Source organism: Lathyrus oleraceus, chromosome 3 (assembly GCF_024323335.1).
Source record: "Lathyrus oleraceus cultivar Zhongwan6 chromosome 3, CAAS_Psat_ZW6_1.0, whole genome shotgun sequence".
NCBI classification, from domain to species: domain Eukaryota; kingdom Viridiplantae; phylum Streptophyta; class Magnoliopsida; order Fabales; family Fabaceae; genus Lathyrus; species Lathyrus oleraceus.
In genome coordinates, this window is record NC_066581.1 from 460,672,432 (window position 1) to 460,694,990 (window position 22,559).

At 36.2% G+C, this 22,559-nt stretch overlaps 1 long non-coding RNA gene across 1 annotated transcript; it reads left to right on the forward strand.

The window, feature by feature from the left end:
• Positions 1-7,689: 7,689 nt before the first annotated feature.
• LOC127128172 (uncharacterized) lies at positions 7,690-9,817 on the forward strand. The gene is made up of 3 exons (XR_007805744.1): positions 7,690-8,132; positions 9,034-9,181; positions 9,635-9,817. It is a non-coding gene; the product is annotated as an uncharacterized LOC127128172 (long non-coding RNA).
• Positions 9,818-22,559: the final 12,742 nt, after the last annotated feature.

Sequence of the window (22,559 nt, forward strand, 5' to 3'; positions counted from 1 at the left end):
TGGTGATGGGGCCAAAGGAAAAATAAAAGGTGTGGGTAAGCTGGAATGCTCTGGAGTTCCAAAACTGAATAATGTGCTGTTAGTAAGAGGACTAACTGCAAACCTCATCAGCATAAGCCAGCTGTGTGATCAAGGGTTCCATGTTCAGTTTACTAAGGAGCTATGCATTGTGACAAATGGTGACAATCAGGAAGTTATGAGAGGAACCAGGTCCAAAGATAACTGTTATCTGTGGGAACCTCAAGTCTCTAACTTTTCCACAATGTGCTCCTCAGCCAAGGAAGAACAAGAGGTGAAGCTGTGGCATAGACGACTTGGACATCTCCACTTACGGGGAATGAAGAAGATTATATCCAAGGAAGCAGTCAGAGGGATCCCAAAGCTGCTTATTGACGAAGGAAGAGTCTGTGGAGAATGCCAGGTAGGCAAGCAAACCAAGATGTCACATCCGAAGCTGGGACATCCTACAACTTCCAGAGTTCTGGAACTGTTGCATATGGACTTAATGGGACCTATGCATGTTGAAAGCCTTGGTGGAAAGAGATATGCCTACGTGGTGGTTGATGACCATTCCAGATACACGTGGATAAGCTTCATCAGAGAGAAGTCAGATACATTTGATGTCTTCAAAGATCTGTGCATAAGACTTCAAAGGGAAAAGGCCAGTTGTGTGGTCAGGATTAGAAGTGATCATGGTACGGAGTTCAAGAATTCCAAGTTTGATGAGTTTTGCTCATCTGAAGGAATAAGTCATGAGTTCTCCTCCCCTATAACCCCTCAGCAGAATGGAATAGTTGAAAGAAAAAATAGAACTATTCAAGAATCTGCCAGGGCAATGATTCATGCAAAGAAGCTCCCCATGCACTTTTGGGCTGAAGCAATGAATACCGCGTGCTATGTTCACAACAGAGTCACCTTGAGAAAAGGAACCTCCTCCACTCTGTATGAAATATGGAAAGGCAGAAAACCCACTGTGAAGTACTTTCACATCTTTGGAAGTAAATGCTACATCCTCACAGATCGTGAACAGAGAAGGAAGCTGGATCCCAAAAGTGATGAGGGTATATTTCTAGGATACTCCACCAACAGCAGAGCCTACAGAGTGTTCAACTACAGGACCAATGTCCTGATGGAATCCATAAATGTCATTGTGGATGATAAAGAGGAAGGGATCGATGTCATAGAGGATGTTGAAACATTCCTTGACAGTTCAACTGACATTCAAGTCAAGTCTGAAGAAGTACAGGAACCTCCTCCTGAAGATGAAGTAGATGCAACCACCAAAATGCCATCTATCAGAATTCAGAAAGACCACCCTAAGGATCTTATCATAGGGGATCCTAACAGGGGTGTGACTACCAGGTCACGGGGAATAAGCTCAAATTCCTGCTTTGTATCCAAGGTTGAACCAAAGAATGTGAAAGAAGCCCTGACTGACGAGTACTGGATCAATGCCATGCAAGAGGAACTTGAGCAGTTCAAAAGGAATGAAGTATGGGAGCTAGTTCCAAGACCTGAAGGAACCAACATCATTGGTACCAAGTGGATCTACAAAAACAAATCTGATGAGAAAGGAGTAATTACTAGGAATAAAGCAAGACTAGTAGCTCAAGGATACACTCAAGTTGAAGGGGTAGACTTTGATGAAACATTTGCTCCTGTGGCTAGGCTTGAGTCCATCAGATTGCTGTTAGGGGTATCATGCATCCTGAAGTTTAAGCTATTCCAAATGGATGTGAAGAGTGCATTCCTGAATGGCTACTTGAATGAAGAAGTCTTTGTGGAACAACCTAAAGGGTTTTGTGATCCTAACCAACCTAAGCATGTATACAAGCTGAGGAAAGCCCTGTATGGGTTGAAACAAGCACCTAGAGCATGGTATGAAAGGTTGACCGAATTTCTGACCTCAAATGGATACAGAAAAGGTGGAATAGATAAAACCTTATTTGTGAAGGATGAAGACGGCAAAATCATGATAGCTCAAATCTATGTGGATGATATAGTCTTTGGTGGAATGTCAGAACAAATGGTTTAACAATTTGTTCACCAGATGCAATCCGAGTTTGAAATGAGTTTAGTTGGAGAACTGACCTATTTCCTTGGAATGCAAGTAAACCAAATGGAGGACTCTATGTTTCTCTCCCAAAGCAAGTATGCCAAGAACATAGTTAAGAAGTTTGGTATGGATAATGCTAGGCACAAGAGGACTCCTGCTCCCACTCATCTGAAGTTGACCAAAGATGATGGAGGGCCTAGTGTTGATCAATGCTTGTATAGAAGCATGATAGGAAGCCTACTTTACCTAACTGGAAGTAGACCTGACATTTCTTATGCAGTTGGAGTATGTGCTAGATATCAAGTCAAAAGGATTCTCAAGTACATCAATGGGACATGTGACTATGGGATGCTGTATTCACATGGTTCTGAGCCTGTCCTATCTGGGTACTGTGATGCTGACTGGGCTGGGTGTGCTGATGACAGAAAAAGCACATCAGGTGGATGTTTCTTCTTAGGAGACAACCTCATATCGTGGTTCAGCAAGAAGCAAAATTGTGTCTATCTGTCCACTGCATAGGCTGAATACATAGCTGCTGGAAGCAGTTGTTCCCAACTGGTTTGGATGAAACAGATGCTCACTGAGTACAATGTCACTCAAAATGTCATGACATTGTTCTGTGATAATCTCAGTGCCATCAATATCTCCAAGAATCCCATCCAACACAGCAGGACCAAACATATTGACATTAGGCACCACTTCATCAGAGATCTGGTGGAAGACAAGGTGATCACTTTGGAACATGTAGCCACGGACCTTCAACTGGCTGACATATTTACAAAGGCTCTGGATGCTACTCAATTTGAAAACCTAAGGAGCAAACTAGGAATATGTCTCTCTGAGACCTTATAGCAACCACTGATGTTTGGGATAAATTGTTTAATATCTCTGCCTATTAAACAATTTGTACTAGGCTATGATTGGTCAACAGATCATAGCTATTCTACTTGCAACAAGGGTGGATACAAGATGGTAAGGAGACACCCTACTGTGAGAAGGCCAATGTACCTGCAGGAGTTCAAGGATGTTGTCCATGCAGGAGTGGTTCTGGATGTCAGAAACAAAATAATGGCATCTGATATGGTGGTACCTACTGTAAAGCAAAAGTGGGTGATTACTTGATCAAAGCTGTGAAGCAAGATCAAGTGGATGGTAACTTGGTTGAAACTGTGAAGTAAAACCAAGTCTGTAACTCTGTCGTTATTCTCTGGTTATGTTGTTGGCTTTGGCAACATTTTAGACAAAAAGGGGGAGTAACCCCTGAACAAACAGAGTGGGTGTCTCTACAACAGACTCTCAGGACGACAGATTCCTCCCCTGCAGCAATTGTGTGTGAAGTTTTTATTTAACTTCCATGTGTGTGAGTGTGCTGCCACTCTGTGTGTATTAGCTAGTATTATTTCCTGCTAGGTGTGTGATTCCGCTGCCATGAACTCTGTTATGGGGATCAAAGTGTTTTAGCCAAAAATTTGCCAAAGGGGGAGTTTGTAGGTGTTTAATTGGCTGCATTATATGGTAAAACACTAGATGGTTACTAATGTCTTGACTGATGTCATGACATGTATGTGTGACTACAGTGTAGTTACTGCAGGACTAGCTAACACAGGATTTATTGAATGTCAAACTGGATGCTGTGACATTCATACCTGTCAGCAGATACTAAGGAATAGAACAGCAGGTGTTCTGTTAGAACTTAGTATTTATTTCCAGTCTGGTTATCAAGGAAAGACCAGACCTGGCGTAAGGCCTACTGACTGAATGTCAAACTGGATGTTATGACATTCATCATTGACAGCAGCTGCTGAAGATTAGACAGAGTGGTGTTCTGGTATACTTCAGCATGTAACTTAGTTTGTTCTTCAAAATAATAACAGAACTAACTTAAGGCCAATTGTGTAAATGTTAAGTTGGACACTGTGACATTTATTAATGTAAGTTGTCACTGTAGTATGGTCAATTTGATCATGTACAGGTCAGCAAAATTGTACAGTCTGTTTTCTGGAAAAACAGACTCAGCATATGGACCTTGATGTCAAGCTGAATGTCGTGACATTCATGCCTGACAGCATATGCTATATTGTAGGTTGTTCAGTTTTCTGTTTCAGCTTTTTCTCAGGCTATTCTTCAGGAAGTCAACAGCTTAGAGAAAAACCAGGAAATCAACAACCAATCTACATTCAATGAACCTAACAAATAGCCTATTTGTTAGTAACCTAAATGTTGAATTTATGGGAACTTGTGTGACCTTAAATTCAGGAGAATACAGGTGCAAAAGCCCAGGATACTGCAATATAAAAGGAAGGCGTTCCTTCATTCAGTTTCAGGGATTTTGAGGCGTGAAGATTTTGTGTGTCCATCATACTTCACTGCTGTATTTTTGTGAGTCTTGTATTAGACATATCTTGTAAGCCAAGCCATTATCACGTTGATGATTGTCTTGGTATAGGGTGTTCATTGAGTTGTAAGTGTTGTGTCACTCAAAGCTTTTAAGCGTGAGTGCTGTGTATCTTGATTAAAGTTGTGAAGCACAATCAAGAGTTTTTGAAGTGTGACTTCAACTTGTCTTTAATAGTGTTTAAAGATAGTAATCACTGAGGTGATTGAGGGGGAGTGAGTAGGAACTCTGATCTTAGGTTAAGATTGAAATTGCATTGGGTAGGGATTAAGTGATAAGTTGTAAACGGGTGAGTTTAGCTTTAAATTGATACTACTAATAGTGGATTTCCTCCCTGGCTTGGTAGTCCCCAGATGTAGGTCATGTTGGACTGAACTGGGTAAACAATTACTTGTGTTATTTACTGCACTTACATTTAAGTTCTGCATAATTCCTGTCTGTGCAGAATTGGATGTCATAACAACCCGTGTGACATCTAAAGTCTGATAACTAGAATTTCAACAACTAAAAAGAAAAAGCAATTAATTGAAAATAGCTTAACGAAAATATCACTTAAATCTCAAATTGGGGTAACCAGGACCCGAGGTTACAATTCATGTTTCTCACATAATCATACGATCCTTGTCACATATATTACGATAAATTTACATAAATTATAGAAAATATATAAAATTGGGCAAAACCTGCTTTCACTTTCAATTTGCCCCTATCATCTATAAATAATCACTCGGCTTTCGCATCGTTTGGATTATTATTCGATGAGTCATTAATTTTTCCTTGCTATATGTTTTCTCAAATCCGTTCTTCGGCTTTCGCATCATCTGGGCTAGGTTGTTTCTAAGTATATGATCAGGTATCAACACATATCCTTTCAGACTACGATCGATACTTGAGAACCACTTACTTTTGTAGCGAAGTTGGAATGCATGCACTCAGATTATAAAATAAGTTTAATTAAAATTATCACAATCGATGTCCATTATCATAACATATAATACTCTCCCACTCTCGTCGGGACATCCTATAGCACACCTATATGATACTTAATCGATCTATCGACAAGCCACAAAGACACATTAGTAGGCTTCATACCTCCCATATCCAACTTCTTACACATGGACAAAGGCATTATGCTAACACTAGCTCCTAAATAACATGGAACTCTCTTAAAGTCCATGGAACTTATTGAAGTTATGCGAAATATACCTGAGCGCATCGCACGCTCAAAGATACAATGGAGTCACCATCAAACATTATTTATTCATGAAGGAAAGGGGAAAAAATAGATAAAACCCGGGGAAGAGAAAAAAGGTAAGGATGTCGGTTATGAAAGAGGAAGGTACTAGTATCCCTCACATCCGTTATCCTAAACGGGAACCATTTCGATTGTTCTTTTCAAGAATGGGTGTTACTATCTAAAGATTACCCGTGAAAAGAGACAGAGAGGTTTTAATAATTAAATGTGCTCGCGAAGGATTCAATCCCTCTTACCTACGTATCCTCATCATGCAATGAGAAAGTCAGAGCTTCATACTTTATGGTAGAAAGTAAGGATGTGTTAATTGTTTTTAATGAACAATGTTAATGTTCGCGTTCTACAATCAACTTGCTTGTATGCTCGAGCATGAGAGACTTAAGAGTTTGTTTGTTTGCGGTAGAATGGATGCGCTTGGACCGCACTCTAGCAGTTAAACATCACTTGTATGCTCACGCATGAATGCTTAAGATTTGTTCATGGTAGAACGGAAGTAACATGTCCTTTCTGAAAAGGTTTGACAAAAGAAGATGCCCAAAGGAAAAAATGAGTTTATTTTTATTCTGAAAAGAAAATCTTGATTTGAACCATACTAAAGTATATAAATGGAGATGAATACTTTGAGAAACTGGGTCATTCATCCCATATCCAAAGATATTCAGAATGAGGATAGGAATGCTCCCTCTCACCCTTTCTCCATTGCTTAAGGCTCGTGGCGTACAATTCTAATCGTATTTTTAATTATTTTTGAATTTATTCACAAAAAATGGTTTTAGTCTTACTAAATCAAAGAAGAAAAGGGGAAAGAAATCCTAGAAGGTTGAATGGTTGATCTCCAGTCTACATGTCACATCTGTGTAGAAAGACTTGTCAGTTATCCAATTGAAATGCACTAAAGTCTATGAATAAAGGTGAATACTCTGTGCAACTAGGTCATTTGTCCCTACCCAAAGATATTCATAATGAGGATAGGAATGTACCATCTCATCCTTTATATACTACTTAAGGATCATTACGTGCAATTTGCATGATAACTGACGAGTGTTGAAGTTGAACCATTGTAGTGCTTGAACAAGAATCCAATATGTCTAAAATATATGACTTGTATAAACTTGAAGGTGAAGTCTTGAAGTTGATGATAGCTTGAGATCAAGTGCATCCAGTACAAGAAAAATATTCCTATCAAGGGTTTAAGAGACAGGGGAAATTAGCACAATTAAAGGATTTAATTGATCAAAGCAAACTTTGATTAACTAAATAAATCGGGGAGAAATCAGTTGAAAATTCATGCACAAAGAGATCAGGACTAGCAAAACCCTAGGGATTAAAGATCTGAAATAAATCCTAAACACCTAAATCTAAAAGAACGTGACATGGCTAAGGTACAATTAATTAGAGAAATCTAATCAAAGTACTATCAAAAAAAACAAATGGTTAAAAGATCAATTTATCCTAAAAAAGTGATCAAGATTAATTCCCCTAATTAAAATCCTAATCAATTAGAATTAAAATCCTAATCACTTAGAATTAAAATCTAAAACATGAAAGAATTAAGAATCAAACTAAATCATGTAATCAACATTTATCATGTGAAATTGGCAATTTAAACCTAAACAAAAACTAGGATAATATCACATTTTTCTATTCATTCAACAATTAATCAAGAACTAACCTACATCAATTAATTCTAATTACACCTAATCATGTTTATAAAAATCTAATTAAATAACAATTAATTTTATCAACATGAACAATTATTTAAAAAATGTAACAAAAAAATAAGAGAAGCAAAAACTTAAAATGAAAATGCTAAAAGAGTGCACAAGCAGGGGGTATGATCAAAACAAATAGGGTGTAAACAACATTGGCCCATACCAGGGCCCAAATCAAAATTTAGCTAAGGAAACAGGGGCTGCCATGGTGTGAAGGGTGTGAGTTGCGCATAATTGGGCAAAAAAGCCCAAAGTCTCAATGATATGCTGAAGGGAAGTAAATGAATTGAAGTCAGCAAGGCCACGTGAGCAGGAAGCATACTAAACACATTTTCCACATCCTGAAATCCAAAGATTAAAAGTTCAAACCACATGAAATCCCTCCACTAAGCTCAGACTTCCTCCGTCGTGCCGGAGGTCACCTCCGGGGATGGTAGAGCCTTAATGACCAAATAAATTATATCACCTTCTTCAGTTTAATGTCCTGAGTCCGAATATCACCTTGGAACGAGCTACTTCCTCCTCACAAGTCTGAATCAAAATGGATAGTGGAAGAACCCTAACATTCATACCTAAAGTTAAACTCTCACATCTAGGAATCAAATCCCTAGAGGTTATGGCTTTGATTCCCCTAGCCTCCCATGTTCCAGTAACTCACACACAATGAAACGATGAAGATGAAGAAGTAACTCACTAGAGCAGCGCCAGAATCAGGTAAGAATCTTGAATCTTCTTTCTCCCATTCTTCTTCCTGGTTCTTCTCTTCTTCTTCTCAAATCATCTTTAGGAAATTTGTGTGTTGTGAGAACTGATGAACTCGAGAGAGAGAGAGAGAGAGAGAGAGAGAGAGAGAGAGAGAGAGAGAGAGATTGGTGAATTGTTTGAACCGCGGATTGTGATGAATGGTGAACGAATCATAATTGAATTCGTGAATTAAATGAATCATAAATTCATAGTGGAGGATCTAACAGAGTTGATCAACAATGTTAGATGATTGCATTGAAAATTTGTTGGAATGATCTCACGGAGTTAATTGTTAGTTATATTCGGTTAGCTTAGGTACTTGGAGAAAATTTAGTTAGTTATAATGGAAAATCTTTGTTAGTTTCAGTTAATGGAATGAGTTAGACTCGGTTAATGTAAATATCAGTTTTTACTTTTTCTGCTAAATGTGAAAACGAATTAGTTTAAGTTGTTAAATGTGATGTTAAGTGAAAAAGGTTATTTGTTATTATGGAAAATTGTTAGCTCGATTCCTGTTAAATGATATTTGGAGTTAATTGCCATAGTTAGAGTGAAAAGTGAAAATGAAAATCTGAGTTGGTTTAATTGAAATGATTTGGAAGCTGGCATTTGAATCAAATTCAGTTTCTGGTTAATAAATGCTTAGTGAAAAAGTCAATTGGACTTAATTGTTAAACTAAATTATAATCTTTTGTTAGATAATAAATGTTAAGTTGTTGTTGGTTATTAAGTGTGTAGCTCGATTTTCAAGACCAGTTGGTTAGCTTGATGTTGTTCTGCTTGTGGTTTGCAATATACTTGTTATGAAATGGTTATTGCAGGGTTTATGTATTGTTGTTGTAGGTGAATGGTGGGTTTGGCTTTGCTGCAGGTTTATTGTTACAGGGTTGCATGCTGATTGATGTTGGACAGTACATGGCCATGTGAGGTAGACCGCAACGTGGTTTGAATTTGGACAAGTTATTGATGTTGTCTTGCAGGATGGCATTCATGGCTGTGTGAGGTTTGTCATGTATTTGGTAGGTCTATTTTAGGTTTTGGTCATTCTTACTTGGATTGATTTTGTTTGCAATGCCATGGCAGGATGTTAGTGACTGTTTGCATTGTTTGTGATGGTGAATGGTATGTATTGTATGTAAATGCCTTATTTGGAAGTGCTAGAAAATGTCATGGCTAGCTAAGTTTTAAAATGGTAGTGGTCTCATGTTAATGCGATGCTTGCAATGTTTGGTTTTGCTCGAGTTGGTTTGAAATGGTTTAGGTTAGGTTGTTGTGTTGGTTTTGGTTATGTATTGACATGTTAATGGTTTAGAAATGATAATGTGGGTATGTATGTGTGGTATAGGCTTATGATAGTCATGTATGATTCATGTTGTATTAATGGTTGTATTTTAATGCTTTGTCTAGGTTTTAGTTTGGAAAGTTATGACATGATATGGTATAATGAACATGTGCTTGGTTTCTTCTTATAGGTGATAAACAAATGCCAAGATGATCATAAAGAACAAGAACACTATGGTTTTAGGTATGGTAGAATGGTGAGTTTACCAAAAAGTCAACTTATGCAAAAATTATGTACTTTTGTAATTTTCTTTCAATGAAATATATATGAATAATGTAATCAATGAATGGAATGTATTTTCTCTACTTAATAATGTTTTAATAACATAATGAAACAATAGGATTCAATTGACCATCTTCCAAATCCAATGTAACCAATTGAAAATAAATACTTTGAATGAATGAATGGCATTAAAATCAAATGACCATGAAGTGATTTGACCAAATAGACAATGAAACTTAGACCAATTGACTTTACATTGAACCTTGACACACAGTGAGAGCAATGAATGAAAATGGAATGGGACTTGGACCAAATAATGATGACCATGAAAACCAATGGATGAAGTGTGACTTAGATCAAATGAGACTAATAACAACGTGCAATGAAACATGAATGTAAGCATGTCTTAGACCAATCACAAGGCACCATGAACTAGGGTTCCAACTAGGTCAAAGTTCAAATCCAATCAACAGCCAAAGGCCTCAAACCAAGTGAGTGATCAACACAATCAATGCACCAATAACCTGAGCCACACTAGGGTTTTCAACCCCTCAAAGCAATCCATAAGGTTCACCAGCTCCAAAACCAAGGATTAGGGTTTGGCATGGAATGAACACCAAGATGCAACCTCTAAGGCCTAAAACACCTAGTAACTTGGGTCTTGCACTTTGATCACCATGATGGGATCTTAATGTCTGTAGCATCACAACTACTCGGGCTTGATCCTCAAGCAAACCCTAGGTCCTTGTTAATTATAATCAACCTTAAACCTTTAAATCTATGATGATGTTGGTACACTAGATGATATGGATGTTCATGAATGCAAATGAATCTTAAACAAAGAGGTTAGATGAAAATGAAAAGGGGAGGATAATTTTTGGGGTATGACACCTATATGACAAGGGATAAAGAAAATTCCCAGATCTTTGAGCTTAGGGATGACCATGTTTTGAATAACGACACTACTATCAAGGGTTATGGCCATATTTTCATAGTCCTCTAGCTTTCTTTTATTGGAATGGATCTCTTTCAAGAACTTGGCATAAGAGGGCATTTGAGTTAGCACCTTAGTGAAAGGCACATTGAAGTGGATCTTCTTGAGAAGTTCCACAAACTTTTTGAGTTGGGTCTCCATTTAGGATTTCATAAGCCTTTATGGTTAATGAACAATAGGTTTTTATGGAGTATGAGCAACATAGGGTACTCCCTTCCCAACCTCTTTAGCAACCTCCTTTGTGTATGGTGTTGTCACACTCATTTTAACCTCTTTAGCAACCTCCTTTTTGTATGGTGTTGTCACACTTCCTTACCACTATGAGTTGTCACGGCATTCAAATGCCCCTTAGCTATTCATTCGGGATGCCTTGAAAATGATTCGAGAGGGATGGAAGAAACGGCTTGTTGTTGCACCACTTGGAGATTTGAGTCTCTAACATCTTGGTGTGAGTAACAACATTATCCAACCTAGTATTCAATTGCCTCAGCGCATCATTGGTGAGGAGGTTTTGATATTTAAACTCACCATTTTGACGGGTTTGTGTCAAAAAAATATTTTCCATCGAAAGTTCAATGTTAGACTTCTTAGGCTAGGGTTGTGTAACTTTTCGGAAACCTATAGGCCTCATGGCTTATTGGGGGTTGTTGTTTCTACAAGATAACTTTGGGTGATCACGCCACCATGGGTTGTAGGTGTTAGAGTAAGTCTGTTCCTTTGGTTATTATTCACAAAGTTAGCATTCTCTTGGGTGGATCCTCCCATGAGGATCATTTAACAATATCTATTGGTATGCCCATTAACTCTGTATATCTCATAGTAGAGTTTGGCAGGGGCACCTGAAGCAATATGGGATGGAATAATAGGTGTGGAAGGTGTGATTCTAAGGGTATCTATATTTTGGTAAAGAGAATCCACCTTAGCGTTCATGTGACCAAATGCATTAACCTCATATATACCACCGATTTTAGGAGTATACTTAGCGGTAACTTATCGCACACTTCCCCATGAATGGTGGTTTTTAGCCATCTCTTATATTATAAAGGACTATTAATTAGGGATCCTCCAGAAGCCACATCTAAGGTCAACCTTGTGGAGTAAAGGAGACCATTGTAAAAATTATGGATAATCATCCGCTTCTCAAGCCCATGGAAAGGGCATTGTCTTAGCAAATCTTTATAATGCTCCCACGCGTCAAATGAGGACTTCTTTTTCTTGCCTAAAGTTTTTGATGTCATGGATGTTCATGAATGAAAATGAATCTTAAACCAAAAGTTTAGATGAAAATGAAAATGGGAGGGCAAAGTTTAGGGTATGACAACTTCCCCTATTTAATCTTTTCGGACCTGAATGTATGAATAACAATGGCTTTCAAACATTCGAAGTATGAGAGGATTAAATACCAAAGTAACCATGAAATTTTCCCACAGGGAATGAATGAAATGCAATGTAAGGGTACTAAATGGGAAGAAGTTTTAATGGATGATGTAAGACCCCAATTTTGACCCTAAGATCCCTCATGCTATCTCATCATTTGCATTGGCTTTGGGATCACACCTTGGTATCCTCCTCACCCCTCATTCATTGGGTTTTCATTTGGAGATAACACCAAGCACATTTGGCTGCATCATACTTTATTTTCTCTGGTTTACTAACCAAAATACCAAAAAAAATATGTCTATTTATAACTTTGTTTCTTTTGTATGTAGTGTGTGCACCCATTTGTGCCCTATCAAGCTCACAACTAGGGTTTGAGACTCTCATGATAAGATATCAATCAACGAATGGTTCAAAATAGTTATAAACATCATATATGGATCCCCATGTTTATTATTTGTCATTTTGATCAAGAATTCATCAAGAGTTTGATGCTTGTTTGCTTTGGAAGCCCTAATTCATCTGGGTATCTTGTGTGACTTCCTCAACAAGTTTCTTCAACAATTGGTCAAAGATATCAAGTTATACTTCATTTTACATCATATTATGCATATATGGTCCTCCATGAGTCCCAAAGATCAAGAGAAATTCAAGTTTGCAAGTTGGTTCAAAGCAGTTGACCAGAGAATGTCAACTGGTCAAAACTAGGGTTCCCTAGACCCTATCTCCTACAATTGTTGTCATATGAAAATGATTCCAATATATAGGTTACTCCTTAATATATTCCAAACAAATTTCTTGTTGACATAAAGAGCTAATTTTTCTTGAAAAGTCATTGTTTATAGTGAAAGATTATAGGTCCTTTTGTTTGTGCCCTAGTTAGAAGGTCAACTTCCAAGGACCATAAATTGCTCATTTTTTAATGATATTAAGGCCATACAAGTTTCATGATCAATTTCAAAATGTCTTATTCAACTTTTATTCTTTGAGAAATTGCATAATCTACTTGCAAGGGCATGTGACAAGAGGAAACATTATAGGTCATTTTTGGGCCATCATCATTGAACAAGCAATTTTCCCTTATGCCAAATCCAAATGATTCCAAATTTGTGACCAAATTGAAGAGGAATTAAAGAGATACAACTTTGGTGATGAAACCATTTCCATTTGAAGCTCATAGAAAAAGTTATTCAAGGTGGAAGAAGTGGTCATTTGCCTTTATACTTAAAAAAAATTCAACTATGTTTGATTTCTCCAACTTCTACCTCAAAATTCATCATGATCCAAGATCCAAATGAACATGTGTTCAATATCAAAGGTGTTCCCCTTGATGTCACATTTCCAAATCATCCAAGATCACTTCATTTGGACAAGAATTGATGGACTTGTGCATGGTTCCTTTGGTGGGCTTGTTTTGGAAACATTTGAACTCAAATGATTATTTCCTTTTGCATGCTTTCATGCGAGGACTTCAGTATCCATTATGCACGAATTGGAGTTGAATTGCATCATTGTTTGGGCCTAATTCAATGCCCATGCACCAATGTCGTTATTTTTGGCCAAAATTGAAAAGGTTCAAAGCTGAATTCCATAGCCTATAAATACAACTGCATTGCCTCAAGATCATCACACACACCCCGCCCAAGCCTTGCCAAGCTATCTCAGAACCCTACTCCATAGAATTCCTTGAAGGTTTATTTGAAATCAAGTTTGAATTTCACCTTCTATTTTGAGATTCAAACTCCAAGAATTCATTGCCATTTTCATCTCAATTGGTCACTACAAGCAATAGGAGGAAGAACCAAGTGAATTCAGATCAAGATCAAGCCAAATCACTACTACTCAAAGGTGATTTTTCCAAATTTGAAACCTTCGATTCTCACTCAATTCTTCTCCATTCTCTTCGATTATTGGTTATCTGAACTCCTACCAATGTAGACAACAAGATTGAGTTTCTTTAAGGCTAAATCGAAGCAACTCAAACCGTGTACCTCAAAATTCAATTCCTTATATCTCTCAATATATTTGGAATTGGACAAAATTGAGGCTAGATTCGAGCTCCTGAGCTTTTTCTCTTTTAAATAGTCTCCTTACTTTTCATTTTCTGATTGGTTGAGGGTGGACCAGTCCGGTGACGTCCACCGAATAAGATGACCGAAGCTAGGGCTCCGGTGGTATGTTGGCATTGTCCAGACCATCTGAATATTAGTCCAAGTTTTAATCTCAACCCTCCATTCTGATTACCATTGATGTGCACTCGTTGACTGAGGCCTATGGTGGATGATACGCGCCTGGCCATCAGACCTGTCACCTCAATTAATGAGGGAGATCTGATGACCCTCGTTTTTTCTAATTTCTTTTTTAACTCAGATTTTTCATTTAATCCCTTTATTTTATTTTATTCGTAGAAATTTCATTTTGAATCCAAAAGATATGGGACTTTCACCAAAAATCTCTAAATATTTTCCTCTTCTATATTTTGAATTAAAATCATTTTTTGGATTAATTTTGATATTTTTCATGAATTAAATGTTTTTTTGACATATTTTTAATTATTTTAAAATACTTCCGACTTTCCAAAAATTGTGAATTTTTTTGCCTAAGGTTCTTTGACCTTGTTTGACATAGGATAAATCACTTGGCCATTTATTGGGTGTTTCAAAGGAATTTGAGGTTTTGTCCAATTTAAAATGCATTTTAATTCACTTTTAATTTGATTTTTAATTGATTAAATGTTTACAAATTATGTTGAGCCATTTTTATGGTCTTGTATTGTTTGACTTTCTATTTGGGTCTTGGTCATGGTTGATTTGACTTTTGTTTGATCAATACCATTGGATTTAGGGGATTGATGAAATGTATATTTCATCTCCCAAAATGAATGGATGGTATTGATCAGATGAGATTCCTCTCATGATCAATTTGTGTTTCTATTTCCCCTTTTCTCTTCATCTTCATCCCTATTCTTTCCCAATCCATCATTGACCAATGAAATCTCTTCATATATAATGCTAGTTGATTCATCAATGACCTTATGTCAGATGAATCAACATGAGCCAGACTGAGATAGGTCCTCCCCCTATTTCTTTTATTGTGTGGTGTGTTTTAGGAGTTTGGTTCTTTGTATCAAATCTCTAATATGCATTAACACCTATATTTTCATTGCTCGACCTCATATAGTTGTGACTTCTACATAAGTCCAATTACAATTGCTTAACATATAGCTAAATTTGTCCCTCAAGGCATAGCATTCTAGTAAGTGAGATTGTAAGTCTCCCATTCTTCATGGCATTATGTGGAAACTTGACATTTTTTTCCTTTCATGAGAGCTAGTGGCATACTTGTTGATTTATCCAAGTTGGAGCCCTTCTCATGGATGATGTCTTGGTTCAAGGATTCATACTTGTGAATGAATGGTTGAGTGTTCACCAAAGAATGACTTAATCAATTAAAACTCATCACTAACATTTGACTAATCATTGACTAACTTCTTACTTAACATTACTTTACTTTCAAGTTATTTACTTTATGAAATTTAAAGTTCAATACCTTTATTATTCATTTCCATTTTACATTTCATGCAACTTGTTTATGTTTCAAGTCTTTTTCACTTTGCTCATTTGAGCCATATCTTGTGATTGTAAATATTGTTTGTGTGTTTTGATTTTGTTTGTGGTCTTAGGACCTTAAAACGCCTAATAACAACAAAAAAACTCTAAAAAATATGTTGGTGGACTGTTGGACTTGATCTGAACTTTTGGACTTAGAATTAGGCAACATTCCCTATTCTAAAGGACTTGGCCAATGCCAACATTTGAGACTGGGCTATCTTTGGCTATGCCTTCATCTAATGCAAGATCTTGGTTCCCTTTGATTCATCTGTTACTTTGTCTCTGTGCTTAATTGTTATATTGTTATTATTGCCTATGTCTGATGTTTGTTCTTAGTTGATGAAGGAGTATTTCATTTACTACATTGGAAGATACTGAAGACTGCTAGCTATTGGAATGCTTGCTTGAATATTATGGTCATCTTTATTTGATGCCTTGATCTTCATACGATGCTTGGATATTGCTCATTGCTTATTGCTTATGGATTGCCAAAGTCCAAAGAAAAATGGGTTTCTATATGACATTCTTGTATGTTGGATTGCATCCCATTGGTCAGATATTTTCAACTCTTAACTTTTAATTTTTGTTTAGGATAATCTCTTCATCTCCTCCCACTTCTTAAATTTCAAAACCTCTCCCTCTTTTTAAAATATTTCTTTGCTTGCGATTTTAAACTTAGACATGTCTTAATGATTAGAAACTTTGGCCTTATGTCATTGAATTTTCAAACTTTTTTTCTTAAATTAAACTTGTAAATAAACTTAACCATATTGGCTTAAATTTCAAAAGACAAAAAAACTAACAACCCCATTCAAATCTCTGTCCTTTTGTGCCTTTTTTTGTTAAACTTTTGTTAAAATTAATTCACTAATTTCTTTGAAATTTTTACCATGAACTACGGGGTTATGATCCCTCATTTTTATGTTGGTACTTAGGCATAAGACCGAAGGTCTTGTCAAACACAAAAATATAATTAATGAATTCTTTTCAAATCTTGTAAGACCCCAATTTTTACCCTAAGATCCCTCATGTTATCTCATCATTTGCATTGGCTTTGGGATCACACCTCGGCATCCTCCTTACCCCTTATTCATTGTGTTTGCATTGGGAGAGATCACCAAGAACATTTGATTGTATCATACTTTATTTTTATTTATTTACTAACAAAAAATACAAAAATATGTCTATGTATAGCTTTTTTCTTTTATTGGTAGTGTGTGCATCCACCAATGCCTCATTAAGCTCACAACTAGGTTTGAGACCCTTAGTGCACAAGATCAATCAAGGAAAGATTGAAATTGGTTCTAAACAACATATATGGATACCCATGTTCTTTATTTGTAATTTTGATCAAGAATTCATCAAGAGTTTGAAACTTGTTTGCCTTGGAAGCCCTAATTCATCTAGGTACTTGTGTGACTTCCTTAGCAAGTTTCTTCAACAATTGGTCATATATTTCAAGGGATAATTCATTTTACATCATCTTATGCATATATTATCCTCCATGACTCCTAAAGATCAAGATAACTTCAAGTTTGCAAGTTGGTTCAAAGAGATTGACCAGAGAAAGTCAACTAGTTAGAACTAGGGTTCCCTAAACACTATCTCCTACACGTTTTGTCATATGAAAATGATTCCAAGAGAAAAATTACTCTGTGTCACATTTCAAACAACTTTTATGTTGACATCAAAAGCTAGTTTTGCTTGTAAAGTCTTTTTTATGATGAAACATTATAGGTCATTTTATCTCTGCCCTAGTTAGGAGGTCAACTTCCAAGGACCATAACCTGCTCAATTTGTATGAGATGAAGGCCATCCAAGTTTCATGATCAAATTCAATATGTCCTATCTAATTGTGATTCTTTGAGAAATGTCAAAATCAACTTGCAAGGTAATGTTCCAAGAGGAAAAAATATACGTCATTTTGGGCCATCATCATTGAACAAGCATTTTTTCTCAACTTCTAAAATGCATAACTCCCTCATGAAAAATCTAAATGATGTCAAATTTGTGACCAAATTCAATAGGTATGAAAGAGATACAACTTTGGTGAAGGAACCATTTCCATTTAAAGCTCATAGTAAAAGTTATTAAAGGTGGAAGAAGTGGTCATTTGACTTGGTACTTAGAAAAATTTCAATTATGTTTGATTTCTCCAACTTCTATCTCAAAATTCATCTTGATCCAAGCTTCAAATTGAAAAGTTTTTAACATCAAAGTTGTTCTGCTTGATGCCTCCTTTTCAAAAAGTCCAAGACCACTTCATTTGGATAAGATTTAAGGGAGTTATGCATGGTTCCTTTCATAGGTTTGTTTTGGCAAGTTTTGAATTCAAATAACCATTTCAGATTGCATGCTTACATGTTATTGTTTTAATACTCATTATGCACGAATTGGAGTGAGATTACATCATGGATTAGGCCTAAATCATTTCCCATGCATCCATGCACCAATGTTACTAATTTTTGCAAAATTTCAAAGGATGCAAAGACGAATCACATTGCCTATATAAACAAGTGCATTGCCTTAAGATCAATACACAGACTTTGCCCAAGCCTTTCTAAGAGATCCAAGAATCTTACACCATAGAATACCTTGAGGATTTCTTTGAAATCGAGTTTGAATTTCACCTTCTGTTTTGAGATTCAAACTCCAAGGAATCATTTCCTTTTTCATCTCAATTGGTCCTTGCAAGCAAGAGGAGGAAGAACCAAGTGAATTCAGATCAAGATCAAGCCAATTTGAAGCTACCCGAAGGTGAATTTTCTCAAACATCTCTTCTTCGATTCTCCCTCATTTCTTAACTATTTTGCTTGATTATTGGTTGTTTGAAGTCCTACCAATGTAGGCAACAAGATTGAGTTGCTTTGAGGTTAAACCGAAGCAACTCAGTTCATGATCCTCAAAACTCAAATCCATGTATCTTTCAATATACTTGGAATTGGAAGAATTTGAGGCCAGATTCGAGCTCCTGAGCATTTTTCCTTTAAAACTGATGTCCTTACTTTTTATTTTGGTGATGGTTTATGGTGGACTAGTCATGTGAGGTCCACTGGAGAAGATAACTGGAGTTAGGGCTTTGGTGATGTGCTGGCGTGCATCATGGCCATCTGATCAATTTGAAATGTTTTAATCCTGACCCTCCTTCCTAATTTCCACGAGTGTACATGCGTTGACTGCAGAACATGATGAAAGCGCGCGCTTGGCCATCTGATCTGCCACCTTAATTAATGAGGGAGATCTGATGGCCATCGTTTTTTCTATTTTCTTTTTATTTTCTGAATTTTCATTTAATACACTTATTTTGTTTAATTCATATTAATTTCAGTTTTAATCCAAAAAATATGGGACTTTCACCAAAAATCTTTAAATATTTTTCTCTTTCATATTTTGAATTAAATTTTTTGGGGGGATTAATTTTGGTATTTTTCATGAATTAAATGTTTTTGTGTATATTTTTAATTGTTTTAAAATACTTCTGACTTTCCAAAAATTGTGAAATTTTTTGTCTAAGGTCTTTTGACCTTGTTTAACCTAGGATAAATCCCTTGGCCATTTATTTTGTGTTTTTGAAGGGATTTGAGGTTTTGACCAAATTAAAATGCATTTTAATCCATTTTTAATGTAATTTTTAATTGATTAAATGTTTAAAAATTATATGGAGCCATTTTTATGGTCTTGTAATGTTTGACTTTTTGTTTGGGCCTTGGTCATGGTTGATTATACTTTTGTTTGTTCAAAACCATTAGATTTAGGGGATTGATGAAATGTACATTTCATCTCCCAAAATGAATGGATGGTATTGATCAAATGAAATTCCTCTCATGATCAATTTGTGTTTCTATTTCCCCTTCCCTTTTCATCTTCATCCTTATTCTTCCCTATTCCCTCATTTAAATAATGAAATTCCTAATGTTTAAATGTTAATTAATTCCTTAATGACCTTCTGTCAGATAAATCAATACAAGTCTGACTGAGATAGGTCCCTCCCATTTTCTTTTAGTGTGTGGTATGTTTTAGGAGTTTGGTTCTTTGTACCAAATCTCTAACATGCATTAACACCTATATTTTTATTGCCCGACCTCAGATAGTTGTGACTTCTACATAAGTCCAATTACGATTCCTTAACATAAAGCTAAATTTGACCCATAAAGCATAGCATTCTAGTAAGTGAGATTGTAAGTCTCCCATTCTTCATGGCATTGTGTGGAAACTTGACCTTTTTTCCTTTCATGAGAGCTAGTGGCGTACTTGTTGAATTATCCAAGTTGGAGCCCTTGTCATGGAAGGTGTCTTGGTTTAAGGGTTCATACTTGTGAAGAATGGTTGAGTGTTCTCCAAAGAATGACTTACCATTGACTAACCATTGACTAACTCTTATTCATTATGCTTTTACTTTCAATTTATTTACTTAATGCCATTTAAATCTCAATCATTTATCATTCATTTCCATTTACATTTCATGCAACTTATTTATGTTTCAAGTCATTTGAGCCATATCATGTGATTGTATATATTATTTGTTTGCCTTTGTTTTGTTTGTGGTCTTAGGACCTTAAAACACCTAATAACAATAAAAACCCTAAAAAAACATTTTGGTGAACTGTTGGGATTTGATCTGAATTGTTCGACTAAGGACTAGGCAACATTCCCTATGCTAAAGGGCTTGGCCAATGCCAACATCTGAGACTGAACTATCCTTGATTGTGCCTTCATTTAATGCAAGACTTTGGATCTCTATGATTCATCTTTAATTAATGCCTTGATCTTCAGATTATTCTTAGATGTTGCTCTTTGCTTATTTCTTAATGCTTGTCAAATTCCAAGGGAAAGTGGGTTTCTATATGACATCCTTGTTTGTTGGATTGCATCCCATTGGTCGGATATTTTCAACTCTTAACTTTTAAATTTTTTCTTAGGGTAATCTCTTAATCTCCCCCCACTTCATTAATTTCAAAATCTCTCCCTCTTTTCAAAAACTTTTCTTTGCTTGTGATTTCAAACTTATACATGTTTTAATGATTAGAAACTTTAGCCTTATGCAATTGAATTTTTAAACTTCTTTTCTTAAATCAAATTTGTAAATAAACTTAACCATATTGACTTTAATTTCAAAATACAAAAAGAACTAACAACCACATTCAAATATTTGGCTTTTTATGCCCTTTTACTTTAACTTTTGTTAAAATTAATTGACCAACTTCTTTGAAATTTTTATCACGAACTACGGGGTTTTGATCCCTCATTTTTATGGTGGTACGTAGGCATAAGACCGAAGGTCTTGTCAAACACAAAAATATAATTGATGAATTCTTTTCTCATCTTCATACTCTTAATTTTATCAAACATCATTTAGACCAAAAAACACGTGCACACAAAAAAGGGCTCCCTAGGAGTACCTAGGATACTTTGGGTGTTAGCACCTTCCCTCTGTGTAACCAACCCCCTTACCTGTAATCTCTGGCATTTTATTAGTTTTGATTTGAAAACCTCTTATCTTTGGGTTTTTTCTGTACTTTTCCCTTTTCCTTTGGAAACAATAAAAGCGTGGTGGCGACTCTGGTTTTATTAATATCAAGTTTATCCATAGCTTGATGGTCATGGATTTACCGCTACATAAATTAAGTGTCGACTCTGCTGGAGAATAGTTATCAGTGGGTTTAGCCTACTTTTTGTGTGCATATATTTGTATATTTGATTGTTTGTTTGTATATGGTTGTGTGATACTCTGTCTGTTGTGCTTGGTGATCTCTGTATGGTGAGATAAGTTCTAACACAAACTTGAGTATAATTAAGATAGGAGGATGGTATAGTCATGTTTAACTCGTGTTGAGTAGTCATTAACGAGTTGGCTTGAGACCCATCTACTCAGTGGAGACCTCTTTAGAGTTACTGATGTCACACAAGTTATTTGTGGATAGGCATTACTTTCTCTAATTTACTGGTCTGAGAAGCTGAGGACTTTAGAACATTTAACCCAACTTGTCCTATTTAGGATGTAGTGCAGAGACTATTCAAGTGTAGACTTGATAATAGTTGTTACACGATACTACACTCAGACGAGTTTCTCTTGAGAATATTATGGATCGATGAGTCAGTCATCCTAACGTATAATATATGATAAATGGGATTAAGACTCTGGGAACTTTTGTAGAACATGCTCTGCAGGTTTTTACCCTTAGTACACTCCTTTGGGATGGTTCTTAACCTGACTCCATGCTCGTGACTCGCAACAAACCCTTTGATTCTCAATTGATTCGATCAAGTCTCATCAATATCAATGGAACTTGGGTGTTGATAAGGTGAAAACCATGATCCACTAACATGGATGATTGATCTTGATGATGACTTGATTCATCCCTTGACTTTTGTTTGTATTTTCCTTGTGTGTGATCCCTTGTTTGTGATTGTTGCATTCATACATTCATACGCATCATGACATTCATCACAGAAAAATAAATTTCAAGGAAATTAAGGTCTTATTTGCAAATATTTTTTCAGACCATGGATATTGGACGAAGGAACACTAAGAAGTACATTTTCAGATGTCCTGATTTGAAAGAGTTAAGGAAATTGTCATCCTTTGTATTATATCCCTTGGACTTCAAGCAACATCATGGAAATCTTTTGTCTGTGTTATCTACTGATGTGGTTCTAGGACTTTTGAGTGTTTTGGTTTAGTTTTATGACCCTCTCTACCGGTGTTTCACTTTTCCTGATTATCAGTTGGTGCCTACGTTAGAGGAGTATGCCCATCTCTTAGGTGTGCCCGTATCTAACAAAGTACCTTTCAGTGGATTGGATGAGATCCTGAGATCTCATGTCATAGCTGAAGCTCTTCATCTGAAGAA